General features: G+C 36.0%; 1 pseudogene; it reads right to left on the bottom strand.

The window, feature by feature from the left end:
• Positions 1 to 4,303: 4,303 nt before the first annotated feature.
• Positions 4,304 to 5,159, bottom strand: LOC149407982 (secreted RxLR effector protein 161 pseudogene; annotated as a pseudogene).
• Between the last annotated feature and the right edge of the window lie 5,828 nt (positions 5,160 to 10,987).

The following is a 10,987-nucleotide window of genomic DNA, read 5'->3' as shown; positions in this document are numbered from 1 at the left end:
GTACAGAGCTGCGGCTGCATCAGCTCAAGAGAGTACGTGGCTAATACTCTTAATGGAGGATTTGCATCAGAAAGTTGACTATGCGGTCCCACTTCACTGAGACAACCAATCTGCGGTTCGCCTTGCAAAACATCCGGTGTTTCATGCTAGAAAAAAGCATGTGTAGGTGCACTACCATTTCATTAGAGAAAAAGTTCTGAAGGAAGAGATCGAGATGCACCAGATCAAGACGGAGGACCAAGGGGCAGACTTGTCACAAAAGGGCTGAGCACTGGAAAATATGAGAACTTTTGAAGCCAGCTCAACATGGTACGGCGAATGATGGCTACTGTTTAGGGGGAGTGTTAAAGGATCAACAATAGCCCAATAGAATTTCTAAAGCCCAAAATTGTGAAAGCCCAATTTCCAAGAAGACTAATAAGCCCACTTGGAGAATAAACCCATCATCTAGAAGTTTCTTAGATAAGTGTAGAAGTGTTAGAATTGTGTAGAATTTCTAGACATGTAAAGAATGTCCTAGAATGGTTTAGTTATCTAGACATTTTAGGAATTCTCTAGAAGATGAAAAATGTGTGGTCTACATTGTTTGGCCACTACTATAAATACCCATCTAACCCCACCAAGTCTAGCATCCAAAAATTTCAAAAAGAGTAGTAGTCTCATAAAAGTGTCTTCAAAAAGTCCCAAAAGTGTTTTTGTAGTGTGAGTCCTAAACACTTGGTCTTGTAATCTCTCTTGAGTAGTCTTAATAAAAAGTGTGAGTGTTTCCCACAAAAAGAGTTGTGTTCAACATAGTCCGCCCTCCGACGTTCAGTCGGTGGACTGTCTCGAGCGCTATGTTGTTGTAACTCTGGAAGAAACTGCTGTCGATTCCGAGTGTCTTAGGGCTCTTAACTGGATCGCCCTCTGGCGCATAGTAAAGCTCCCTCGGCATCGACACGATCTCGATAGCGTTGATGAAAGCGTAAGAGGAATAAGAAGAAGAAGGAATAAACTCTAAGTCGATCGACTGATCTGATTCTTCCACGTATACACAGAACTCCCTGACAAAAGCCGGGTTGTCGTTGTACTCGGCGACCATCGAGGTGCTGAAGTTTCTGAGGAGCGTGAATTTCCCGGCTCGAACAGAGAAGAAGGAGTGGGTTAGGTCGAGGTTTGGCTCGTACACTGCAGGGTAGAAGTGGAGGCGGATGAACTTGGGACCGGGGATGGAAACTTGAAAACTGTACGAGAAATTGGACCGGGAAATCCTTGCCGTCATGTCTGGCACCGTTTTCACGAAGCTCTTCTGCTCGGTGGCTCTTGAGGAGCTTCTATCCTTCGGCGAGACTAAAATGAGAATATTTGTTGCTTTGATCCCCGGTCCAATTCCGATCGCCCGGAGCAGTTAGATTGTCCGGCGAACCGCAGTCGAGGGCGATGTTATCTTCGGGAAAGTAACAAATTGATTTGGATCCGGCGATGATGATGAAGGAGAAGAAGATAGAAAGTGAGAGAATAATTTTGGGTCTCCTCATCATGAATGTTAATTAATTTGAGTGGAATGACATGAGCCCCTCTGTTTATTCACATGGTCATATTTTTATACATCAAAAATATAAAAATTAAAAAAATCATATTCTTTACAAAGAAAAGCCGGACGTGATATGTGGATTTTATATGAGTATTCTAAATTATGTGTACTACGCATAGCACTTCTTTAGTTTAAATACATCTTCGTTTTTTTGGTCTTTCCAGCTCTTCCTTCTAACTTCTAAGGTAACCGATTAAGAACTAAAGGAAAATTTATCTTATAATTAGTGGTAAACAATAATTAAGGGACTAGTTAACGGGATCAATTGATATTCTCCATCGCTCTGCCCCGGATGATTAAGGGACTAGTTTCTCGCTATAAATCAGGGCCGGAGAGATATAGAGAGGCCGAGAAGGTCAACCATAGAGGTGAAGATCTAAAAAAAATGATGAAGGGAGAGAGATATATATTGTTTAACTCCAAGATTATCAATAAAACCAAGGATCGACTTACCGTTCCGTTTTTCTACCGAGACTTAAATTTTGGGGGTAAACCTACTTACTGGAAGGGAAACCGATGGGTATTCAGACAAAAAAAAAAGGAAATCGGTACCGGTAAAAAATCACTTATCGTAAAGGAAACCGTCAAAAATGTAGGAAACCGATGGGTATTCAGACAAATATTTTACAATAATAAACACTTTTTCATATTTTGCAAAACTAAATTACTTAGATTACAAACACATACCACAAAATATAAAACTCAAAGTTCAAACCAATATAAAATTCAGCATAAAATACCGTAAAGTCAAATCTTGATTACAAAACGTACGATAAAATATAAAACACAAAGTTCAAATTAAGATAAAATCAACATAATGTACCATAAAGTAAAACTTTGATTACAACACGTACGACAAAATATAAAACACACTACTTAGTAATTAATTATACGTTAAGTGTCTCTCGTTACTCGTGAATGAAGAAGCGAACGTCATAATTCATCATCAAATTAATTTTTATTCAACATAAACATTATCACAATCATCAATTCATCATCAAATTAAGTTTAATTCAACATAAACATGATCAACATCACAACCATCACCTAATTAATTTAAATTCAACAGAATCATGACAATAATCATGAATTTCTCATCAAATTAATCAATCCATCATCATATTCTAGGATTAAGACACAAATTTTTGAAAAAATTGAAAAAATCCCCAAATCTCCAAAACCCTAGACTCATACCTCTCGGAAACCTCGGTTTTTTTAAAAACAAAGGCAGTGACAAACGAAAAACGACCGGATTCCTACAGGGTTCACCACAGGGCAGCGGTTTCTTCGCGTTTCCTCCCGGTGAACTCCGGTTCGACGAATCCCGGCCGAAATCCGGCCGATTCTCCCGGAAAGCCAGACCGTGAATAAAACATAAGCTTTTCTTGAAAATCCATCAAGTTCAAGCCAAATATATATATATATATATATATATATATATATATATATATTCCATAAAAAAACTAAATAACAACTGCACATTGGTTGAAGTGTTAAGTCCGACCCTCGTGAATTTTTTTCCGGTCACAATTTTATTTATTTATTTTGGATGTGGAAAAACAAACAAGGTGAAATGGCGTTGTTGCTTAACAAGTTTTTTATTTAAAAACACTTACATACCGTGAAAGCAAAATTAAAAGAGAATACATATGTGAGAGGAGACAAGAAAATGGACAAAATGTGTAGGGATCTGGATTCTCATTACACTTTAAAGTGAAATAGGTACTCGCGGTAAAATAAAAAAAGGTTCAATCGACAAGTTCTTAAACAATTATATAACTTTGGCTAAAACCATTCGAATATAATTTGAAAATTCCATTAGTTAATCAATGAATTTATTTTATGTGATGTATCTTATCATGTTACTATTGACAGGTTAGGTGACACAATAAATTTTTGTAAGAACTATATTCCATAAAGCCCAAAATCATCATGTAAATCATTAAGAACGATAATCAGAATAGCTGGATCCATCGGAATTGATCGCCGACCGTTGCGGAAGTACTGCGGCAATCCAACGTGGGTTCGTAAACACGGACGAGTGTGGTTTGTGGCCTTCCTCAACCAAATCGCCTTAGCTCCTCCATGGGACTGTCGTCACTCTTCCAGATGGGGAGAAGAGAAACTGTGTTATGATTTCGTGTATTCGGGACCATAACCAATAGGCCCTTTTATAGTGCTTAATAGGATTCCCATAATCCCCTTATTAGGCAAAATTAGTATCTACTCAATTAATTCCATATTCAATTAGAAATCAATGGGCATCCAAAATTAGACCACAGAATGTCAACCCATTAATTCAAATAGCAAAATATAATTGAATTAATATATGTTGCCCAATATAGAATATTTGACAAAATTTTCTTACAATCTCCCACTTGGGCTACATATGATTCCTGAATCAATTATATCACAATTTCTTTAGGCGCGCTTCCGTATGCTATTTATACTTTGATTTCTCTTTAATCAATCTGGTCCATTTCATATATCAATAATGGAATTATCGCAACTTTTATCACATTCCGTTGTGACTAAACCACGACAATCACCATATTAATATACTACATGACATAGATCAAATATGGATGAGTAGCATGGAAATTTTGAGCAATGTGGTCTCAAATTAGCGTCAATTTCCAACTGATCCTTCTTTAGTCTTTAGTGAGATCATTTCCTTATGCAATATAATATCGTAAGTTTTAGAATTCAGGACAATGATAAAAAAAAACTTTATTCTGCAGAAATCATCAATCAAAACATGAATACAGAACACATAGTACACAAAATAAAACTCCCACTAAACCAAGGTATTTTCTAGAATAACGCCCATATGAGCAGTGTGCTCATGAAACACCTTAGGCGTTAAACCTTTAGTCAATGGGTCTGCTAGCATAAAATCGATTCCTATGTGTTCTATAAAAATTTGTCCATCCTGAACTCTCTCCTTCACAACTAGAAACTTGATGTCGATGAACTTTGACTTCGTCGAGCTACTGTTATTGTTGGAGTAAAGAACCGTAGATTTGTTGTCACAATAAATCTTCAATGGCTTGTCAATGCCATCTACAACTCGCAATCTAGTGACAAAATTCCGCAGCCAAATTCCGTGGTTGGATGCCTCGAAACAAGCTATGAACTCTGCTGCCATGGTTGAAGAAGCTACAAGTCTCTGTTTAGCAGACTTCCACGAAATAGCTCCTCCTGCCATCATAAAAACATAGCCTGATGTGGAGCGCTTGCTGTCTTGACATCCAACAAAATCGGAATCAGAGAAACCTATGACCTCCAAACTCTCTGATTTCCAATAAGTGAGCATATAGTCTTTTGTTCGTCTTAGATAACGCATCACACGTTTTGCTGCCTTCCAATGTTGCAAACCTGGATCACTCAAATATCTACCAAGGACACCCACGATGAATGCAATGTCGGGACGAGTGCAAACTTGAGCGTACATAAGACTCCCAACAATTGAGGCATAGGGAATCATTTGCATCTCATTTCTTTCAAAATCATTACTGGGACATTGTTTGAGACTGAATTTGTCTCCTTTAGATATGGGCGTATCTCCTGGCTTACAATCTTTCATGCCGAATCTGCTAAGCACTTTGTCAATATAGCTCTTTTGTGATAATCCAAGAACACCTTGAGAACGATCTCTTAGTACTTGATTCCTAATACAAAAGAAGCTTCACCAAGATCTTTCATTTCGAAATTCTTCGTCAGAAATTTCTTGGTTTCATGTAGCAAACCAATGTCACTACTAGCGAGCAGAATGTCATCGACATATAAAACCAGGAAGATGTATTTACTCCCACTGAATTTTTGAGATACCATTGCCGGGATGCCTGTTTAAGTCCGTAGATGGATTTTTTTAACTTGCAAACCATAGACTTTGGATTTCCTGACACAAAGTTTTATGGCTGAGTCATATAAATTGTCTCTTCAATGTCTCCATTGAGAAACGCAGTCTTTACATCCATCTGATGTAGCTCTAAATCAAAATGAGCTACTAGTGCCATAATAGTCCTAAAAGAGTCTTTCGATGAAACTGGAGAGAAAGTCTCTTTATAGTCTATGCCTTCCTTTTGAGTAAAGCCTTTGGCGATTAGACGAGCCTTATACCTTTCAACATTACCCTTTGAATCCAACTTGGTTTTAAATATCCATTTACAACCAATTGGCTTTGCACCTTCAGGTAAGTCAATAAGATCCCAAACGTCATTGTCTTCCATTGATTTCATCTCATCTTTCATGGCATCGATCCACTGTTGAGATTTAGAAGAACGCATGGCTTGATGGAAGTTGATTGGATTATCTTCTGTCAGACCAATGCCATCCTCATGTTCTTGAAGAAAAACGATATAATCATCAGAAATCGCACTTCTTCTCTCTCTAGTGGATCTCCTGAATGGCACTTCTTGAGGTTGTTGAGTTTGTTCTATGGGCGGGTCTTGAGGAAGAATCTCAATGTTGTCTTGGTTAGGGACAACGTTGGGAGTGATATCTTCAACTATGTCTTGAACGGTAAGAGGTATAATATCTTGTATACCGATAGTTGAAGATTCTTCTTCAAAGACAACGCTCCTAGTATTTTCTTCTCCCCTAAACTCAATATCCTCAACGAATCTGGCATTTACCGTTTCGAAAAAAGATCTGGATGTGGGATTGTAAAACTTGAAACCACGTGAACGTTCGGCATAACCAACAAAATAACAGCTAACCGTTCTTGAGTCCAACTTTGCTTCATGTGGCCTATAAGGCCTAGCTTCAGCTGGACAACCCCAAATGTGTAAGTGCCTGATGCTTGGTCTTTTGTTAGTCCAAAGCTCATAAGGGGTTTTGGTAACTGCTTTACTTGGTACTCGATTCAGGACATAAACCGTTGTCTTCAACGCTTCTCCCCGAAGAGTCTCTGGTAAGGAAGAATGACAAATCATACTCCTTACCATATCCTTAAGAGTTCGGTTTCGTCGCTCGGCAAAACCATTCATGCTAGGTTTCCCTGGCATTGTGTATTGCGAAACAATTCCACATTCATCGAGGAAAAGGGCGAAGGGTCCTGGACGTTGTTCACCAGATCCGTCATACCTGCCATAGTATTCACCACCACTATCAGATTTGACAACCTTAATTTTCTTTCCAAGTTGAAGTTCGACTTCAGCCTTGTAAGACTTGAAAACATCCAATGATTGTGAATTTTCGTGTATCAAAAATAGGTAACCATATCGAGAATAATCGTCTATGAACGTAATAAAATACCGTTGTCCATTCCAATCAGCTGTAGGGAATGGACCACATATATCAGTATGTATTAGTTCAAGAACATCCGTACCTCTATTGGCACCCAATTTTCTAGAATTAGTTTGCTTCCCCTTGATGCACTCAATGCAGACTTGAAAGTCTGTCAAATCAAGGGGTTCAAGAATTCCATCTGACACGAGCCTCTGAATTCTCTGTTTAGAGATATGACATAAACGCTTGTGCCATAAAGTGGCAGAATTCTCATTTAATTTTCGTTTCGTACCATGTGAGCTTGTACTTAATATTTCATTGTTAGAACTAACAGTATCAAGCAAGTATAAATTATCAATTAAAGAACCGGAACCTAAGAAATTTGAATTTTGATGGAGACTAATTTTATTATTTCCAAATGAACAAGAGAAACCAGATTTGTCCAACATAGAAACAGAAACAAAATTTCGTCTAAAAGACGGTACAACAAAAGTCTCAAATAAATCCAAATTAAAACCAGTCTTTAAAAGCAATCTAAATGTTCCAATAGCCTCCACGGCAATTTTATTGCCATCGCCCACAAAGATAAATCTTTCATCATCACTTGGCGGTCGGCTCCACAGGCAACCCTGCATGGATACGCTTACGTGAGTAGTAGCACCAGAATCTACCCACCAAGTATCCTTAGGTACGAAAGCCAAATTAATTTCATAACAAACTAAAGTTAGAGTCTTGTGAGAATTTTCTAAATTGGCAGTGGAATTTTTGTCCCTAATGGTGACGTCCATATTCATGGAGTCGAGGGTGATCTTTTTCTTTGTCCTACTTAGCATTTGGATGTCGTTGATTTGAGTAGTGATGTTTGTGGAGGCGATAGGTGAAACTAGATCAACGAACAAAAAAAAAATACGTGCTCACATTAGTACTTAATTAAATCAATAAACCATCTCAAGCTACCTAGCACAACATTAATTCCTAGTCTTTGGACAGAGAAATTAATTGTAATTGGTACACTGAATGCATTGATCAATTACTGATAATAAGTTCTGTCAAACTATAAAATGTCTTTGGACTTTTCATAGATCACATGAATGACACTTTATAATTATCACGCATTTATCATTGCAAGCACGTTGTTATTCGGCCAAACTATGTCTTCCTTTGGGCCGAGCATAATTCGCATGAATAATTTCGCACAAACATCTATTCGTATAATTTTAATTAAATTAATTTTTCAACAGAGGCTACTTTGGCAACATATTGTTTGAATCAACTCAATTAAAATACACCAGATAACCTTAATTGATGGTTTAATTTGATTTTAAAAAAAAAATTTACATAACTAAAGATATATACCTTAGTATCTAGTTATATAAAAACAGCCTAACACAAGCTGTAGGAACGAAAAAAAAAAAACTTTCCTAATGTATCCAAAAAAAGTATTCGGCAAAAGCAAAAAAAAGATTTTTAAAAAAAAAAAAAGTAAATGCTCTTTAAGGCAATAGCAATAACAATTATATATGATATTTGGCCAAATAATAACCTTCCTTTGGGCCGGCCATTACTCGCATAAATATACGCAAAGATTAGTGCTAATAAAACAAAATATGCACAAAGATTTCCGTATATTTGTTCACAAGAATTACCAAAAAAAAAAAAAAGGGTTTGCATTTATACGGTAGGAATTAAAAGATAAAAAACTTTTTGTGTAAACCTGATTACCAAATACATACTATAAAGAGTAAAACATACAACCAGATGTAGAATAAGAGTCTATAAAGCTCTATACAGGACCGAAAAAATAACAGTATGGCCAAAAGATCCTTTTAACATATATATTCATATATTAATTGAAAAGGAATCCATTAGTTTGCAACCACTAAGCAACAGATGTGATTGAGAACAAACAGCAACAACAACATCATAAAAAAAAAATGTATAAAAAGCATATGACTGTATATATACACTTGAACAAATACATGTGCACAAAGCCAGAAGCAACCGCCACAAACAAAAAAAACATACAATATCAAAATAATTCATACAATACCCAAAAAATCCATCACCGAATGGACGAAAACATGACCCAAAAATGTATGAATTAAATCTAACGATCCAACATGAAATACATGCTCTGACACCACAGTTTTATCACAGTGCATATATCAAAATGCACAGTAAATGGACGCACATGAACCAGTCCAGACAAAAAAAAAAATATTGATCAACGAACTTCCTAATGAATTAACATGAACGGCTCTGATACCACTTGTAAGAACTATATTCCATAAAGCCCAAAATCATCATGTAAATCATTAAGAACGATAATCAGAATACCTGGATCCATCGGAATTGATCGCCGACCGTTGCGGAAGTACTGCGGCAATCCAACGTGGGTTCGTAAACACGGACGAGTGTGGTTTGTGGCCTTCCTCAACCAAATCGCCTTAGCTCCTCTATGGGACTGTCGTCACTCTTCCAGATGGGGAGAAGAGAAACTGTGTTATGATTTCGTGTATTGGGGACCATAACCAATAGGCCTTTTTATAGTGCTTAATAGGGTTCCCATAATCCCCTTATTAGGCAATATTAGTATCTACTCAATTAATTCCATATTCAATTAGAAATCAATGGGCATCCAAAATTAGACCACAGAATGTCAACCCATTAATTCAAATAGCAAAATATAATTGAATTAATATATGTTGCCCAATATAGAATATTTGACAAAATTTTCTTACAATTTTATCAGATTAATGAGCAAAAGATAAAAAGCAGTAAATAAGAGACAAGTTTAGTAACCCGTTTCAAAAAAATGCTTACATTTGGAGGGATAATAAAAAAAATCACTAATCAACGATACAAATAGTACGCAACGGTCTTCTTATCTGAATGAGCAATATTTCAGTGCTATTTTCCTTAGGCTACGCGTGAATTTTAAAACAAGCTCCCCCTTAATTGAAATGTCCTCACTGTGACTTAAAAAATTACTCCATGAATGATTGATCAACGTTTATAACGATGTGTGATCTTTACAATACAACTAAACACAAATCTTATTTTTTCGCTAGCAAGGATAAATGACGAAGAACAAAAGGCTGAACATAATGACACTCACAGAGAACAACTTCTCGCCAGAAAGTAATTCAAAATAAACCATCAGCCAGAAAGTAAATAGCAGTGAATGTTTTGATACACTAATTTAAAATAAACCATCAGCTCATATACTTTTTATTTTCAAAAAATTTGAAAAATAGCCAATTTAGACGTTTGATATTGTTAAATAGCCAAGGTTTGGTAAATATTAGATAAATAACTATAAATGATGATGTGGCTTAATATGGCAGTTGCTGTTTACCTAATATTTACGTTTGTAAATATATAAAATTGACTATTTACAATATATTTACCAAACGTTGGCTATTTTGCAATTCCCTACGTTTAAGTTGACTATTTTGCTAAATTACTCTTTTATTTTTGCGTAAAATTGTAGCATATAATATGGATTTTCGTACTTGATTTATTCGACGTTTCCGCATTACGTATTCGATTTAAACAACACGAGTGGATCAACATATGAATTTGATGTTTTGTTTTAGTTTTCTTCTCAAAATTTTAGTATCATTTCTAGCATAATGAACGGGCTCAATCTTTTTGGTCCAGTCTTTTATTTATAGTTTTTTTTATTAGCGGTATTAGAAATCTCTTTGGTCTCACACAAAAGGCTTAATGAGAACTAACAATTGTTAATAAATGTTATGGTTATTGTTCTCGTTATAAATTGGATTTGTGACTTGTTCCGAAACACTGTTAGGATTCTTATTTTCAATTTCGGCCCCACTGTTCGAAAACAACACAAAAAGAAGGAAATTTCTTCATTAGTAACACATTCAACAAATATCTTATCATTAATAATACTGATAATTAGATAAATAAAAAACAAAATAACTTTTATTCTTAATGTAGCACGCACCCACAACGCACATATAGCAGTAACGCAGCACAGGCCAGTACGTATGTACAAAATAAAGTAAACAAACAATAATGCTAAGAAATTATATCAATTAGTTGATATAACATAGTAGTAACGAAGCGAGCACACAGTTTGTTTTATCCTCTGCAATGGACCTGTTTACACTAGCTGTTATTTTTTTAGTTGGCTTTGGGGTCACAATGGTATTT

Source organism: Urtica dioica, chromosome 1, assembly GCF_054948205.1.
Source record: "Urtica dioica subsp. dioica isolate 48M chromosome 1, U.dioica_male_clone48M_v1_H2, whole genome shotgun sequence".
Lineage (NCBI taxonomy): Eukaryota > Viridiplantae > Streptophyta > Magnoliopsida > Rosales > Urticaceae > Urtica > Urtica dioica.
Note: the sequence above shows the minus strand (reverse complement) of the source record. Positions and strands in the feature narration are given on the sequence as shown.